Source organism: Papio anubis, chromosome 8 (genome assembly GCF_008728515.1).
Source record: "Papio anubis isolate 15944 chromosome 8, Panubis1.0, whole genome shotgun sequence".
Taxonomy (NCBI): Eukaryota; Metazoa; Chordata; class Mammalia; order Primates; family Cercopithecidae; genus Papio; species Papio anubis.
The window spans coordinates 42,278,585-42,297,197 of record NC_044983.1 but is presented as its reverse complement, the minus strand read 5'-3'; the positions used below and the strand labels follow the sequence as shown (position 1 = coordinate 42,297,197).

General features: G+C 41.3%; 1 long non-coding RNA gene across 3 annotated transcripts in view; it reads left to right on the top strand.

Annotated features, from left to right (window-relative positions):
* Positions 1-3,278: 3,278 nt before the first annotated feature.
* The window catches only part of LOC110743939, a 71,183-nt gene continuing 55,848 nt past the window's right edge, over positions 3,279-18,613 (top strand). Inside the window, exons 1-3 of one of the 3 annotated variants that reach the window (XR_002523788.2) lie at positions 3,279-6,121; positions 12,300-12,402; positions 16,672-16,753. This is a non-coding gene — a long non-coding RNA (uncharacterized LOC110743939). The other 2 variants (XR_002523786.2, XR_002523787.2) reach the window with 2 other exon arrangements.

Genomic DNA, 18,613 nt, shown 5'->3' with positions numbered 1-18,613 from the left:
GATGGAATTGTGAATTTCATATATGGATCTTGCTACAGGTGACTCATTTCTGGACCCAGATCACAGGCACAATAATGGATCTCTCATCTGAACCCAGCCTATAAGAGAGATGTTGTCTATCATAACTGAGTTTAGGGCAATATGTAAGATTGTGTGTAGACCTCAGAGTTTTTTGCAAGTCTCATTCATGTTGCATAAAGCCTTTGAATGTTGTAGAGTGTGCCATATGATGACCCCATACACAAGTGAGATGGTGACTCTTATATGCACACAAGGCTAACAGTTAAAGGTGTCACTCTAAAAGATGAGGAGATTGTGTCATATCACTAGGCCTAGTACCCTGGTGTTGAGACATTTTGGTTTAAATGGTTTCCCATGGGAGCATTGTGAAATATTGCTGGGTTAGAATAATAATAATGTGACTCTTCTGCTTGGATCCAGCCAACAGGAGATATTATCACATATCTCTGGGCCTATCAACTAGGTGATGTGTCTCTCCTACCAGTGCCCTGCCCACAGGTGACACTGTGACATATTGCTAGATATAGCATCTAGGTAATGTGACTCTCCCCTCTAGCCTGGATCCTGCCCACTGAAGAAATTGTGATATAACACTGAGTGCAAAACCTAGGTGTTGCGACTCCCCTATTTGTCCCAGACTCTGCCAAGAGAGGGAATTATAAAATATTGCTGAGCCCAGCACCTAGGAAATGTGACTATCCACTATTTTTTCAACCCTGTATACAGTGAGCATGATGACATATTATCTGAGACTGTACCCAGGTGATATGACTCTTCTGACTTGGTTCTGCCTACATTGGAGATTATAATGTATCCCTGGCTCAGCATCAACATGATGTAACTCTTCTGTCTTGTCTCTGTCCAAAGGTAAATTTGTGACATATACCTGGATGCAGCTCATATGCACAATAATAACTCTCATACCTAGACCCAGACAGCAGATATATTTTGACTCTCATAGCCAGTCTTATGGCCAGGAGTAAAGTCCTAGATCTCCAACCTGTGAGAATTCACAGAAAAGGATGCTACTCAGGCATATTATATAAAACCTGAGTGGTACAAAGAGTGTCATAATAGGCATCAGCAACCAGGTGCTATTGTGACTCTTGGAACCACACCCAGATGACACAATTGTCATTCTCACACATGAACAGAGCCTACAAATGAGGTACTAAATCTCCCACACATAAGTAGTTGAAGCTTGAAATTGTTATTGTCATACATGAATCTAGGCCACATGTGGTTTGGTGACATTTGAACCATGATTCAGCAGTCCTGTAGGGCTTTGACTCTTCTACTGGAACAATCTTCAAGTGGGATTGGGGCTCTTGTATGTGGATCTTGCCCATTGCTGAGATTGTGACTCCTGTACTTCGACCCAACTCCTCCCAAAGCCAGGACTTGTGTGGGACTGTGAAACTTATTTCTGAACATTTTCAAGTGTGTGATAGAGAAATATGACTTTGCCCAGCATCTGAGTGTTTTCACTCTTCTTTCTAGGCCCAGAGCACTGTTGAAATTGTGACATAGGTGCAGCAAGCATCTAAGCAATGTATAACACCTTCTTTGGCAATCTGACAAACGGCATTGTTTATTATTACTGATACCAGCACCCAGCTGATGGGAAATCTTGGCCTGACCCCTTCCTGTAAAGTGCATTGTGGCTTTTTTCTAGCTGCATCATATAAGTGATGTAACTTTCTTCTACTGCCTTGGCCCTGCAGTTGCATTGTGACATACAACTGGGTACTGCACACAGGTGACGTGACTCCTTTTTTTTTTTTTTTTTTTTTTTTTTTGAGGTAGGCATGGTTCTGTCAATAGGAAGCTTTGTAACATATCACTTGGCTCAGGACCTAGCTGATGTTTCTTCTCTTTTGTCTGGGCCCTGACCACCAGAGAGATTGTGACATATTGCTGTACCCAGCACCAAGATAAGGTCACTCTCCTGCCTTTGTCCTGCACACAGGGGCCTTTGTGAGATATATCCAGGACAATTGCCTAGGTGAAGTTTGTCTCCTTTCCTGCCTAAGCCCTGCCCACAGGGAAGATTTAGATATATCACTTAAACCAGCATCCAGGTGATATGACTCTTCACCAGAGTCTTGCCCACAAGGAGGATTGTGACATTTCACTGGACCAGCACCCACTCAGGTGATGTGACTCCTTTCTTCTCCCTGTCCACAGATGATATTATGCATATACCTGAGGCCAGATCAAAGGCCTAATAATGACTCCTGTACCTGGAGCCATGACACGTGCAGGATGATAACTGTCATCCCTGAACCTTCCCACAGATGTTATTGTCACATACACCTTTGCCATGCTCCTGAGTGATTTCATAATCCTATCTAGTTATAGCCCACAGATGAAATTTAGACATATACCTGGGCCAAGAACCTTGGTGATTTGACTCTCGTGTCTTAACAGTGTCCTCAGAAGGGATAGTAACATATCTCTGGACACATCCTCTAGGTTATGTGACTCTCCTTTCCTGCCTGAACGCTGCTTCCAGTGAAGAGTGTAGCATTTCTAAGCACTGCATCCAATTGACATGACCTCTTGGCTGGGCCCTTTCAACAGGAGGCATTGTGACATGTCTCTGGGCCCATCATTTAGGTGATATGACTCTCCTCTCCTGCCTGGACACTCTTCACAAGGGACATTATGCCATAGAGCTGGGTCTAGCACTCAAATTTTGTGATTTTTCTGTTAGGGCCCTACCTACAAAGAGAATATTGTACTATTTCCGTCTTAGGATTTAGGTGATGTGGTTGTCCTGCCTGTTTAATAACCACACAGAGGATGGTGACATATACCTAGGCACAGCTAACAGGCATGATAATGACTCTCATATGTGGACCCAGCCAATAGGAGAAATTTTGACTCTTATAACTAGGTTTAGGGACATGAGTGATGTCCAGGATGTCCTTCTGGTGAAAAGGTCACAGAAGATTACAACACTTGCACATATTTTATAACACCCTTGAGTTTTACATACAGTGTCATAACAGGACCCTAGCACACAGAAGACATTGTGAGTCTTGTATGCACAGCCAGTGGACAGTAAGGACTTTCACCATCACAGATGGATGAAGGCAACTGTCCTACATGAAAATAGGACATGTGTGGTGTTATAAATCTAATCCCTACAGTTTTATTCTCTCATAATTGTGATATAAATCTTTGCCAAGCACTTGTGTGATTTCATTCTTTAGACCATTTCCAGCCTACATACGGGATTTTGATATCTACCTGGTCAAACCTTGAAGTGATGTGACTCTTCTTCTTGGGCCCTGCTCTCAGGAAGAATTGTGACATCACTGGATCCAGCATCTGGGTGATGTTACATTCTTGCCTGCAACATTCCCTCAGACATCATTCTAACATACCACTGTGTCCATCACTTAGAAGACATAACTCTTTTCTCTGGAGTTGGCTCTACACACAGGGCAGGATAGTGACATATTCCTAGGCCAGGCAGACAGGTGATGATACCCTTTTGCCAGGGCCATGCCCCAAAGAGGGTATTTTGACATATCACAGGGCCTATCATGTAGGTAATATGGCACTTCTGCTTGAGGCCTACACACTGGAATAGTGACATGTTACTAGGTCAGGCACAAAGGTGATGGCATTCTTTTGCCCGGGCCATGCTTTAAGGAAGGCTTTGTAACGTATCACTGGTCCTATCACCCAGGTGATATGACTTTCTGCTTGGCCCTGCCCGCGTGGAGCATTGTGACATAAGGGTGGCACCTGCACATAGATGATGTAATTCTCTTGCCTGTGTCCTTTTCTAAGGGGGACTAGTGAATATCTCAGTACCCAGGACCAGGTGGGTCTTCAGCCTGGTGTCTTCAGCCTGGTTTCTGCCCACATATTCAATTGTGACATATACCTAAAGAAGCACCCAGGTGATATGACTCCCTTTTTGTGCCCAAGCCCTGCCTACTGGTGACATTGGGCCATATCTCTGAGTCCATGACCTAAGTGATATAACTTTCTTCTTCTCTCTGGGCCTTTACAATGGGAATATTGTGATGTATTAATGAGCCCAACATTTAGGTAATACGACTCTCGTGTTGTTGCTGAACATTGCCCATGAATAGGACCTATGCTGTATTTCAGGGCCCAGCACCCAGACGATGTAACCCTTCTGCCTAAGTCATGCATAAAGAGAAAATTATAGCACATTCCTCAGCCCAGCACCCTAATGATGTGTCTCTCCTGCCTGTGCCAGGGCCACAGAAGGTATTTTGACATATCTTTTGGCCCATTCTGTATATGTTTTGACTCTCATCACTTTGCTAGGTTTCTTCCACGTGTGGTTGTATCATATTGCTGGCTCCAGCCCCCAAATAATGTGACCTTCTTTCCTAGGTGCTGCCTAGAGAGGGCATTGTGACATATTGCTTGGCAAAGCAATGATGTTAACTTTCTGCCTAGTTTTTTGCCCACAAATGGGATTATGACATATACCTTGCTTCAGTTCAAAGGCATGATGATCAAGTTTCCATTGGGATTCAGCCAATAGGAGATATTTTGCCTCTCACCACTAGGTTTATGTCAATAGGTAAAGTCCTTCACTGCATATTTGTGCAAAGCTCACAGAAGTTTACAACACTAACTCATAATGTATAAACTTCTTGGATGGTACAGAGAGTTTCACAACAGAGCCCAGCAAAAAGCTAAGATTGTGCCTCTCAGCTACACACTCAGATGAAAGTAAAATTTGTTACCATCCTACATTTACAATGCCCATTGTTGAGTTCCTGAGTCTAACAAGTGAATGCAGCAAGCACAAAGTCAGAACTGTGACTTTCACAAGTGATTCTGGCCACAGATAGGATGGTGACTCATTTCTGGTCCCAGCTCACAGGAGCAATAGTGGTCTCATCCCTGAAGCCATCCTATAGGAGAGCTGTTGACTATCATACCTGGGTTTAGAGCAATATGTAAGATCATGAGTCCATATAAACATGTAGGCCTCAGAGAGGTTTGCAACTCTCATGTCTGTTGTATAAAGTTCTCAGATGTTGTAGAGAGTGTCATACAATGGCCAGCACACACATGAGATTTTGACTGTCATATACAAAACTACCTAACTGCTAATGGTGTCACCCTTAAAGATGAGGAGATTGTGTCATATCCCTCAGCCTAGTACCACAGGCTTGAGACTTTTTGGTTTAAATTCCCTTCCATAAGGGCATTGTTACATATCACTGGGTCAGAATCATGATAATGTGACTCTTCTGCCTGGGCTCTGAAAACAAGAGATATTTTCACATATGTCCAGACCTATTGGCTAGGTGATATGTCTCTCCTGCCAGTGCCTTGCCCACAGGGGACACTGTGACATATTGCTAGGTATAGCACCTGAATAATGTTACTTTCCTCTCCTGCCTGGATCCTGCCCACTGAAGAAATTGTGACATACCACCAAGTACAAAGCATTGGTGACATGACTCTGCTGTTTGCCCTGGACCCTGCCAACAGAGGGAATTATTACATATTGCTGAGCTCAGCACCCAGGTGGTGTGATTCTCCTTTTTTCTTCAAACCTGTCTACGTTGCGTTGCTCATGGTGACACATCACTTGAGGCTCTACCCAGGTTATGTGGTTCTTCTGCCTGGTTTCTGCCCACATGTAAGATTGTGACATATAACTAGGGAAGCACCTAGGTGATGTGACTCTCCTTTTCTGCCTGGGCCCTCCCTACTGGGGACACTGGGATATATCTCTGAGTCCATGACCTAAGTGAAGTGACTGTCTTCTCCAGCCTGGTCTTCACAATGGGGGAATTGTGACATATTGCTGAACCCAGCAGTCAAGTACTTGACTCTCCTTTTTTTCTTGAACCAAACACACAAACAGAAATTTTCACCTACTACAGGGTCCAGAACCCAGATAATGTTACTCGTTTGCCTGGGTCCTGCGTATAGAGAGACTTATGGCAGGTCGCTGGGCCCATCCCCATAATAATGCAACTCTCATGCCTGTCACGGAACCACAGAAGACATTTTGACATATCCTGGGCCCATTGTGTAGGTGTTCTGGCTCTCATAACTTGGCTGGGTTTTTTCCACATGTGGAATGGTGAGTCCAGCACCCAGTTAATATGGCTCTAATTCTTATACCCCGCCTACAGAGGGCATTGTGACATGTTGCTTGTCACAGCACCTAAGTGATATTACCCTCCTGCCTACTTTTTGGCCACAAATGGGACTATGACATATACCTTATTCAGTTCGGAGGGATGATTGTCAAACCTATATTGGGATTCAAACAATAGGAGATATTTTTACTTTCATCGCTAGGCCTAGGGCAATAAGTAAGGTCCTGTCCTGGGTTGCATATTTGTACCAAACTCACAGAACTTTACAAGACTAACTCATACTCTAGAAACCCCTTTGTGGTACAGAGGGTTTCATGACAGGGACCAGCAAAAGTTTAGATTGGGACTCTTGATTACACATCTAGGTGAAAGCAAATGTTGTCAACATCCCACATATCCAAAGCCCAATGTTAAGGTATTGTGTCTGACAAGTGAATACAGTACAAAGTTGGAATTGTGACCATCATATGTGGATCTGGCCACAGGTGGGATGGTGACTCATTTCTGGATCCAGCTCACAGGCATAATAATGGAACTCAATTTTTAACCCAGCCTACAGAAGAGATGTTAACTATTATACCTGTTCTTAGGGCAATATGTAAGATCGTGAATCCGCATGAGCATGTAGGCCTCAGAGAGGTTTGCAACTGTCATGAATGCTGTATAAAGCCTTCGAATGCCGTAGAGTATGGTACAATGGCCCAGAAAACATGTGAGATTGTGACTCTCATATACACCCCCAGCTCACAGTTAATGGTGTCACCCTCAAAGACAAGGATATTTGGCATATATTCTTGTATAATCACTTAGTGCTTTTACTCAGGTTGTGTATTAGAAATGCACTAGTTGTTAAAAGTAAATAATCAGGTTTAGAATGGTAATATTTGGGTTATAAATTAGTACTGCTATTATTCAACCTATGTGAGTAATTGAGGAGTAGGTTAGGAATTTATGAAGTTGTTTTTGATTAAGTCCTCCCTAACCACCCACTATAATGAATAGGATTGTGACAGATAGGAGAATGTTCATGTTTATCGATGGAAAATTTGAAACATAATAGAGATACAGGCTAGTTTTTGTCATGTGAGGAGAAGTATGCCTGATATTAGGAGAGTTTCCTTTGGTTTTTGTTGGTACTCAAGAGTGAAAAGGGGCTATTCCTAGTTTTATTACTGGGGCCGTTATTATTATTAAGGATGAAAATTTATTAACAGTGTTTATTATTGTTCATTGTCTGCAGGACAGGTTACTGGAAAGGATACCTATTGTGAGAATTATAGATGCAGTTGCTTGTGTAAGGAAATATTTGGTGGCTGCTTCTGTAGAGTGGGGATTAATTTTTTAATTAAGATTGGGGTAAGAGCTAGTGTATTTATTCCTAGTCCAGTTCAGATGAGAAATCAGTGTGAGCGTAACATTGTGATAAGAGTTCCTGTGAAAATAGTAAGGGATATAGTAAGTTGAGCTAATGGATTAATTAGTAAGGGAAGGGTATAAACAATTCTTTCAGGGTATGGGTCTGACAGCTTTTTTAGCTGACCTTACTTTAGGACGTGGTGTAATAGGTAGCACGGAGAATTTTGGGTTCTCAGGAGTAGGTTCAATTCCTATAGTTCTAGAAATAAGAGGATTTTAACCTCTATTGTTTAGTCTATCAAAGTAATTCTTTTGTTGAACATATTTCCTATGTTTGGGGTGGAATTAGAAGATCTGGTATAGGGAGGGGAGTTCACAAGAGGGGAGTGATAGAAAGGGTAAGGGTTGTAGCAATAATATAAAGGGTAATAGTAGATGTTGAGGGCCGTAAGGATTCCTTGATGAGAAGTTTTATTGCATCAATGAATGGTTGAAGTAGTCCATAAGGACCTGCAGTGTTAGGTCCTTTGTGTAGTTGTATATAGCCTAAGATTTTTTGTTCAATTAGTGTAAGGAATGTTATAGCAATTAGAGTGGGAATAATAAGGAGAAGAAGATTAATTATAGGCATATTGTTAAGAAGAGGCATTGAACCTCTGATTATAAAGTCTTAAGTTTTATGCAATTGCTGGGCTATGCCATCTTAACAAACCCTGTTCTTGAGCAGGGTGTGTGGTGAGTTGTTAGACTGAGATAACATCATTTATGGGGCAAGGGTGCTTTATGAAGTTGGGCCCTATTTCTCTTATCCTTTCATACTAGGAGAAATGTTAAATAGATAGAAACTGACCTGGGTTACTCTGGTCTGAACTCATATCATGGAGGACTTGAATCCTTGAACAAGTGAACCCTTAATAGCGGCTACACCATTAGGATGTCGTGATCCAACATCGAGGTCATAAACCCTATTGTCAATATGGACTCCAGAGCAGGATTGTGCTGTTATCCCTAGGGTAACTTATTCCATTGATCAAATTATTGGGTCAATGTGTGTCAACTTGCTTAGACTAGTGCCATCTTAGTTTGGGTTGCTTGGAGATTGAATTATGCTCCAAGGTCACCCCAACCAAAATTTTTAATGCAGGATAGTATGCTAGGGCCTGCCAGCTTTTTTGAGTTTTTATTTGCAATAATGAATTAAAGCTCTATAGGGTCTTCTCATCTTATTTGTTCATATCCATCTCTTCACGAATAGGTCAATTTCAATGATTAAAAGTGAGAGACAGCTGAACACTCAGTGGCCATTCATACAAGTCCCTATTTAGGGAACAAGTGATTATTCTACCTTTGCACTGTCAGGATACTGCGGTGGTTGAACATATGTCACTGGGCAGGCAGTGCCTCTAATACTGGTAATGCTAGAGGTGATGTTTTTGGTAAACAGGTGGGGATAAGATTTGCAGAGTTCCTTTTAGTTTTTGTAATCTTTCCTTAGAGCATGCCTGTGTTGGATTAACAGTATAAATAATAGGGTGCTTATTATATTGTTTATTAATATTAGGCTGTTAACTGTCAGTGGATTATTGCGATCTCATACAAGCTTATGCAATGGAGAATATCTTCATGTTACTTATATTAATATTATTGGTTCTATTAAGTAATAGATTAGTACAATGTGATGTTAGAAGTTCAGTAGGATGATTAGAATTTTAGACAATTAGATGTTGAGCTTGAAAGCTTCTTAATTGGTGACTGCTTTTGGGCCATCTATGTCAACTATGGTGGTAATATTTTTTATTCCCCGTAGGACAGTTGTTTCCTAATGTCTAAAGAGCTGTTCCTCTTTAGACTAACAGTTAAAGATACAAGGAGATTAAGTAAGTCTGTGGATAAGTTTAAAGTTGAAAAACAATCAACTGTCACCAGGCTCGGTAGACTTGTCACCACTACTCATGAATCTTCCCACTATTTTGCCACATAGATGGGTGTGCTCTTTTAGCTGTTGTTGAGTAGCTCTTCTGGTTTTGGGGTACTTGGCTGTTGTTCTCTGTGTAACGTTATTTCTAGTTAATACATTATGCAGAAGGTATAAGGGTTTGTCTTTTCTTTTTAATGCTTTATTCAGTTCTTTCATCTTTCCCTTAGGGTATCACGTCTATTATGCCAGGGTGAAAATTTCTATCACCTATGCTTTTGTCTAAGGTAAATGGTTTGATTAAGATGGTTTGATATTTTTAGTGAAGTTTGGGGTTAGAGTCAATTCAAAATGATCAGGTCGTGATGAAATCTTCTGGGTGTAAGCCGGATGCTTTAAGTTAAATTGTACTTTGGTTTGTCCAAGCACACTTTCCAGTATGCTTACCATGTTACAACTTATCTCCTCTATACATGCATAGAGAGTTTTTAGTAATTTCTAAAATAATATTTGAGGAGAGTAATGGGAGGTGTGTGCATGCCTCATGGCCTTATTCAACCAAGCACTCTGCTCTTGGTTTACTGCTAAATCCTCCTTGAGCCCTTAGATTTCATAAAGGTTGTTGTGAGATTTTCTGGGTATACAAAATGCAGTCTACTTCTTGCCACCTCATGAGCTACACCTTGACCTAACATTTTTATGCGTATACTTGTGCTTACTCTATAACCATTTTAGGGTTTGCTGAAGATGGCAGTATATAGGCTGAGGGCAAGAGGTGGTGAGGTATATTGGGGTATACTGATTTTAGAATAGGCTCCTCTAGAGGTATATAAAGCACTTTAAGTTTTTAGCTGTTGCTGGTGGTATTCGGGCGAATTGTTTTTTTAATGTTAGAATTTAGGGGTAAGCATAGTGCGTATCTAATCCCAGTCTGGGTCTTAGCTATTGTGTCTTCAGGATATTAAAGGCACCTTCATAGTATATTTTATTTCAGCTGGAGGTTTTTACAACTTAAATGGAGTTTAGCTTTATTGAGGGCAGACCTTAAACACTCTTTGCACCACGTTCAATTAGCTTGGGTTAATCGTATGGCTGCAGTGGCTGGCACGAAATTGACCAATGCTAGATATCAGTATAGCTTAAAGTTTCATTTATTACTAAATATTTATCAGTGCTTTTTCCCATGGGGGTGTGGTTGAGCACTGTTTTGAGCTGCATTTGTGCTACTTGATACTTGCTCCTTTTGATCCAGGTGATCTAAAAGGCGTTTTCACTGGGCAGGGATGCTTGCATGTGTAATCTTACTAAGAGCTAATAGAAAGGCCAAGACCAAACCTAACCTATTTGTTCATGGGGTTGTGCAAACCCATCTAGAATTTTTAGTGTCTTGCTTTGAAATAATTAAGCTACTTTAACTGTATAAATACTTAAGTCTAAAATTAGAATATGAGAAGGAAATAAATAAATATAAATAGTCGTTTACAGTTCTGGGAATTCAGGGTCTTTAAAGTTGAATTGGAAGAGATTTGGTTGAGAGGTTTACTCATAATTAGAATATAATCAATTTAGGGTACAATATATGGGGTAGCGCTTTTAGAGGAATATGCTCAAGGTATTATATTACTTTAGGGTGGAAGTTTAATTATTGTATTTATTATATAAAATGGAGGCTTGATTTCCATTCTAACTGGTGTGAGATGGTATCTCATTTTTTTGTGGTTTTGATTTGCATTTCTCTGATGGCCAGTGATGATGAGCATTTTTTCATCTGTCTGTTGGCCGTATGAATGTCATTAAAAAGTCAGGAAACAACAGGTGCTGGAGAGGATGTGGAGAAATAGGAATTTTACACTGTTGGTGGGACTGTAAACTAGTTCAACCATTATGGAAAACAGTATGGCGATTCCTCAAGGATCTAGAAGTAGATGTACCATATGACCTAGCCATCCCATTACTGTGTATATACCCAAAGGATTATAAATCATGCTGCTATAAAGACACATGCACATGTATGTTTATTGTGGCACTATTCACAATAGCAAAGACTTGGAATCAACCCAAATGTCCATCAGTGACAGACTGAATTAAGAAAATGTGGCACATATACACCATGGAATACTATGCAGCCATAAAAAAGGATGAGTTTGTGTCCTTTGTAGGGACATGGATGCAGCTGGAAACCATCATTCTCAGCAAACTATCGCAAGAACAGAAAACCAAACACTGCATGTTCTCACTCATAGGTGGGAACTGAACAAAGAGATCACTTGGACTTGGGAAGGGGAACATCACACACCGGGACCTATCATGGGGAGGGGGGAGGGGGAGGGATTGCATTGGGAGTTATACCTGATGTAAATGACGAGTTGATGGGTGCTGACGAGTTGATGGGTGCAGCACAGCAACATGGCACAAGTATACATATGTAACAAACCTGCACGTTATGCACATGTACCCTAGAACTTAAAGTATAATAATAATAATAATAATAATAATAAATGAAGATAGAAAAAGGAAACATCATTATTTAAAAAAATAAAATAAAATAAAATAAAATAAAATGGAGGCTCGATTTGGGGGGATTTTAAGATTTTTAGGAAAATTACATCAATTGAGGGATAGCTGTTGGGGTATTCATGGTTAAAATATTATTTTTGGGCTCTGACTGGGTTGCATTTTAGTGTCTTGTTTTTGGGGTTTGGCAAGGGTGCATTTACCTTGGTTGATGGTAAAGTCAGCGATGGGGAGGAGGAGTTTGCAAATTTAATCGGAAATAGTTCTTGAAAGCGAGCATGCGTGCATGAGCATACGTACGTGAGCACACGTGTCTATTAATTGTTATGTCCTTCAAGCATTAATTAATTCACAACTTATTGTTATTATGCCAGCCCGGAATATTCGATTTAAGCTCAGCTTCTACAATTGATTTGGCAGGAATCAAATCCGAGTTCGTCTACAGCTGATTCGGCAGGTACCAGGGCTTCCGCAATGGTGAGTGATAGCATCCCCCAAAGTTAAACATACCAAATGTATGACAGTGCTCCCATGACTGGTTAATAGGGTGGTAGTCATTAGTCCATTGAGATGTCTTATTTAAGGGGAATATGTGGGTGATTTGAGTTTTATGGCCCTGAAGTAAGAACCAGACGCCAGGTATAGTTTCAAAATAGTCACCCCCAAGTGTTATGGGCTCACAGCAAGGAAGTTAGTACTACCGAGCAGGATGATGATTTCACAGAGCTTGGTGGATTAAGAGATCAGAAGTTGGTAGGGGATATCTGTGTTGACAAGGGATTTCTTGACTGAAAAGCGCTATGTCCAATGAACGAAGTATGCACTATGTAATATTAAGGATACCTAGCACGGGTCAATATTTGCAAGGATTAGACTTGTATAGTCAATAAAAGTAGATGTACCATAGTTGATTAAGGGAATATTAATACATGCTTCTATGTATGTGGACTGGATTTGTAATGTATCCTCATGTATCAATGTACTATGTATAAGTAAACAATTATAGTACTATATATTATTCATTGGTGCTAACAGTAATCCACAAAGTACATAAAAGCACTAATGTATTAGTGCTAGTTGATTAATACTGACATAGCAGTTAAAATATGTGCTGTGAAAAAATTCAGGGAGTAGTTTAATCCAAATTTCAGCTTTGGGCATTGATGGTGAAGTGGAATTGCTTTTTCCCTGAGTTGTCCTGGGGAGGGGATTCTCCATTTCTCGTTTAGAAGACCAGAGTATTGAATTATACTGCAAGAACATTTTCATTTAAGTAATTTATTTTCAATTAGGGTAGTGAGCAGTATAAGGGTGAGGATGGTAGAGACATGATAGATGCTGTCTGTCTGATGGCAATTAAAGGTTATTGGACTGGCTGCCCTCCGATTCATGCGAGTGTAAGCAGATCAGCCACTAGGGTTCATAATAGGCATTGACTTAATGGCCGGAATATTATGCTTTGTTGTTTAGACTTGTGAAATATGGGAATAACTGCTAGAATGAGAATGGATAATACAAAGGCCAATATGCTTCCTAGTTTGTTAGGAATAGATTATAAGATTGCATACGCAAACAAAAAGTACCACTCTGGCTTAATGTAGGGTAGGGTACTGAGGGGGTTGGCTAAACGGTAATTATCTGGGTTGCTCAGGAGGTCAGGCGAAAATAGTATTACAGTTATTAGAAGGAGGAGAAGAAAAATTAAACCTAGAATATCATTGGTTGTACAGTAGGTGTGGAAAGTGATTTTGTCAGGATCTGATGAAACCCCTGAAGGGTTGTTAGATTCTGTTTCATGCAAGAATAAAAGAAGAACAGTTGCGAGCACTGTAATGATGAAGGGTAGGATGAAACGGAAGGCGAAAAATCATGTGAGGGTGGCTTTGTCAACTGAGAATCTGCCTCAGATTCATTGTACAATGTCAGTTCCAATATGAGATGGCTGATAGTAGATTTGTAATTACTGTAGGGCCTCAGAATGATATTTGGCCTCATGTGAGCACGTGGCCCATGAATGCTGTTGTTATAGTCATGAATAGGAGGATAATGCCAATATTTCAGGTTTCAAGGAATGGAAATGAGCCATAGTGTAAGCCTCAACCAACATGTAAGAAGAGGCAGATGAAAAATGTTGAAGCACCTTTGATACGAAAATAGCAGACCATTCAGCCTTAGTTTACATCTAGGCTGATATGAGCCACTGAAGAAAAGGCAGTTGAGGTGTCTGATGTATAGTGCATAGCCAAAAATAATCCTGTGATGATCTGGAGAATTAGGCAGGCACTAAGAAGAGAGCCAAAGTTTCATCATGTAGAAATGTTAGATGGTGTGGGAAGATCAATAAATGAGTAGCTAGTAACTTTCATTAGCGGATGTGTTTTGTGGGTATTGGTCATTAGTGTTCTTACAAATGAAGTAGAAGGATGGTTTTTCATATCATTAGTCATTTTTATAGTTCATGTGGGAATAATGGCATATGCTTTATTTTTATTAAGTATTCTCTGGTTATAGGGTTTGTAGGTTTTTCTTCGAAACTTACTCTTATTTATGGAGTCCTAGGGCTAATTGTTAGGGATGCTGTGGGTTGTGATATAGTGTTGAATTTTGGTGGGGTTTTCATGGGGTTAATAGTCTTTTTTGATTTATTTGGAGGGTATGATGGTTGTTTTTGGTTATACTGTGGCTATGACTATTGAGGAATATCCTGAAATATGAGGGTCAAGTATTGACATTTGAGGGGCTTTGTTATTAGGATTATTAATAGAGTTGATGTTGGTTTGATGAATAGTTGAGTATGATGAGGTGGTATTCATGATTGATTTTAATAGTGTAAAGAGTTGTATCATTTTTTAGCATGGGGGGGTTATTGCCTGAGGATTATGTGGGTGTGGCTGCCTCATTCAGGACATGAAGGTCTAGTACTCAGGTGTTGAGACTTTTTGGCTTAAAGTCCTTCCCATGGGTGCACAGTGACATATAGCCGAGTTAGAATTGTAATAATGTGACTCTTCTGCCTGGACCCCGCCAACAGGGGATATTATCACATATATCTGGGCCTATAAGGTAGGTTATTTGTCTCTCCTGCCTCTGTCCCCAGAGGACATTGTGTAATATCGTTTGACTTAACATCTAGGGTAATGTGACCCTCCTCTCCTGCCTGGGTTCTGCTCACCAAAGAAATTGTGACATACCACTGATTGCAAAACCTAAATGATGTGACTGTCCTTCATTACTACATATTGCAGAGCCCATAGGTGGAGTGACTCTCCTCTTTTTCTTCTTCCCTATCTATGGTGGGCTTGGTGATATACTTTGAGACTGTACCCAGGTGATGTGACTCTTCTGACTAGGCCCAGCCTACAAATGAGATTGTACTGTACCACTGGCTGAGCACCCAGGTGATGTGACTCTCTTGCCTTGTCCCTGCTCACAGGTGAAATTGTAACATACACCTGGGTTAAGCACACATGCACAATAATAACTCTCATACCTGGACCCAGAAAGTAGTGATAATTGACACTCATAGCCAGTCTCGTGGCCATGGGTAAAGTCCTCAGTTTTTCACTTGTATAAAGTTCACGAAGGACTATAACACTCAGATATAGCATATAAAGCCTTAATGGTACAGAGTGTCATAACAGAGACCAGCAACTAGGTGAAAATGTGACTCTTCTATGCACACCTGGCTGACACAATTGTAATGCTCACGTATGAACAGGGCCTAGGAATGAGGTACTAAATCTCACACATAAAAAGCAGTCAGAGGTTGAAATAATTACTCTCATACATGGATCTGATTCACAGATGGATTGGTAATATTTGAACCACGATTCAGCACACCTGTGGCGATGTGAGTTGTTTATTGGAACACAATCTTCAAGTGGGATTGGGACAATTATACATGGATCTTGCCCATTGTTGAGATTGTGACTCCTTTACTCCCACCCAAACCACAGAAAGTGTTGACTCACATACAGGAAACCAGGATTTGTGTGGGATATGAAACTTATTTCCCAGTCTTTCTGAGAGTGTGATTGGGGCAGTTAACGTTGCCCAGCACATGGATAATTTGACTCTCTTTTCTAGGTCCAGACCACAGAGAAAATTGCCCGAATGTGAAACAAGCAGCTAAGCAATATATAACACTTTCCTTGGCTCTGTCTACAAAGGGCACTTTTATATATCACTGGGACCATCACCCAGGTGATGTGAGTTATTTGCCTAAAACCTGCCTACAAAGAGAATTGTGCCTTAAATCTAGGTCCATCACATAAGTGATGTCAGTCCCTTCTACTGCCTTAGCCCTGCACTTACAGTGCACTGTGACACACAACTGGACACTTCACACAGGCAATGTGATTCTCCTTTTTGGGTTCTGCCAATAGGAAGCATTGTAGCATATCACTTGGCTCAGCACCTACATGATGTTTCTTTGCTTTTGACTGGGCCCTGACCACAGGACATTGTGACATATTGCTAGGTTCAGCACAAATGTGAGATCACTCTCCAGACTTGGTACTGCACAGAATAGACATTGTGACATATATCTCGGCAAATTGCCTAGAAGTGAATCCCCTCTCCTGCCTAAGTCCTTCCCACAGAGAGGGGTTTGATATGTCACTGAAACCAGCATCCAGGTGATGTGACTCTTCTGCCAGGGTCCTGCCCACAAGGTGGATTGTGACATTTCACTGGACCTGCACCCACATAGGGGATGTGACTTCCTTGCCTTCTCTCTGGCCACAGGTGACATTGCTCCATATACCTGAGGCCCTAACAAAAGCCTAATTACAACTCATATGCCTGGAGCCAGGACATGCACAGGATGGTGAGTCTTAATCTTAAAACTTTCCAAAAGTGTACTAGTGACATACCTTTGCTCAGTTCCTGAATGATTTAAAAATTCTACCTGGATATAGCCCACAAATCAGATTTTGACAGATACCTGGGCCAAGCACCTTGGTGATTTGACTGTGCTATATTAACAATGTCCTCAGAGGGGATTGTAACATATTTCTGGACTCATCATCTAGGTTACATGACTCTCATCTCCTGCCTGTACCCTGCTTCCTTTGGTAATTGTAGCATTTCTAAGCGCCGCATCCAAATGATGTAACTCTCTTGCCTGGGCCCTGTCAACAAGAGGCATTGCGACATATTTTGGGGCCCATCATTTAGGTGATAAGACTCTCCTCTCCTGCTTGGATACTGCCCATAAGGGACATTGTGCCACAGAGCTGAACCAAGCACACAAGTTATGTGACATTTCTGACAGGACCCTGCCTACAAAGAGAATATTGGAATATTTCTGGCCCAGCATTTAGGTGATGTGGCTGTTCTGTCTGCTTCATAACCACAGAGGGAATTGTAACATATACCTAGGCATGGGTCACAGACACGATAATGATTCTCACATGTGGACTCAGCCAATAGAGGATATTTTGACTCTTATAACTAGGTTTAGGGACATGTGTGATATCCTAGATCACCTTCTTATAAAAAGTTTACAAAAGACTACAACACTCTCACATATTTTACAAAGTCTTTGGGTTATACAGACAGAGTCAAAGTAGGGCTCAGCACACAGGCGAAATTGTGAGTCTTGTATGCACAATTAGCTGACAGTAAGGACTGTCATTATCGCACATGGATGAAGCAAACTGTCACACATGAAAACAGGACATGCGTGGTATTGTAAATCTCATTTTTGGAATTTTCTGACAGCATGATTGTGATATAAATCTTTTCCAAGCACCTGTGTAATTTGACTCTCCAGACTTGTTCCAGCCCATATATGGGATTGTAATGTCTACCTAGGCCAACCTCCAGGTGATGTGACTCTCCTGCCTGGGCCCTTCTCTCACTAAGCATTGTGACATATCACTGGATCTGGCACTCAGGTGATGTTACATTCTTGCCTGCACCATGCCCACCACAATTATTGTAACATATTTCTGTGCCCACCTCATAGGTGATGTAACTCTCTTCTCTGGAATGGGTCCTGCACAAAGGAATGATAGTAACATATTGTAAAGCCAGGCACACAGGTGAGGGTACTCTTGCCAGAGCCATGCCCAAAGGAGTACATTTTGACGTATCTCTCAGCCTATCTCCTAGGTGATGTGACTCTTTCGCCTGGGCCCTGCCAGCCTGGAGAGTGACATATTTCTAGGCCAGAAACACAGGTGATGGTACTCTTTTGCCAGGGCTTTGCTTCATAGAGGACATTGTGACATATCCCTGGGCCTATCTCCTAGGTGAAGTGACTCCCTTCTTGGGACCCCCCAACATGGAGCATTGTGGCATAAGAGAGAACCAGCATCTAGGTGATGTAACTCTCTTGCCTGGGTGCTGTCCTAAGAGAGCCTTGTGACATATCTCAACACCCAGCATGCAAATGATACGGCCCTTCTGCCCAGTTTCTGCCCACATATTAAATTGTGACATATTTCTAGGGAAGCATCTGGTGATATGACTCTCCTTGTCTGCCTGAGTTCTGCCTACTGGGGACATGGGGACATATCTGTGATCCCGTGACCTAAGTGATATGCCTCTCTTCCTCTTCCTGGGCCTTGAAAATGGTGGGATTGTGACGTACTGCTAAGTCCAGCATTTAGGTCACGTGACTCTACTCTTTTTTGTGAACCATGCCCACAAAGGGAAATTTTGACCTATTGCACCCAGATGA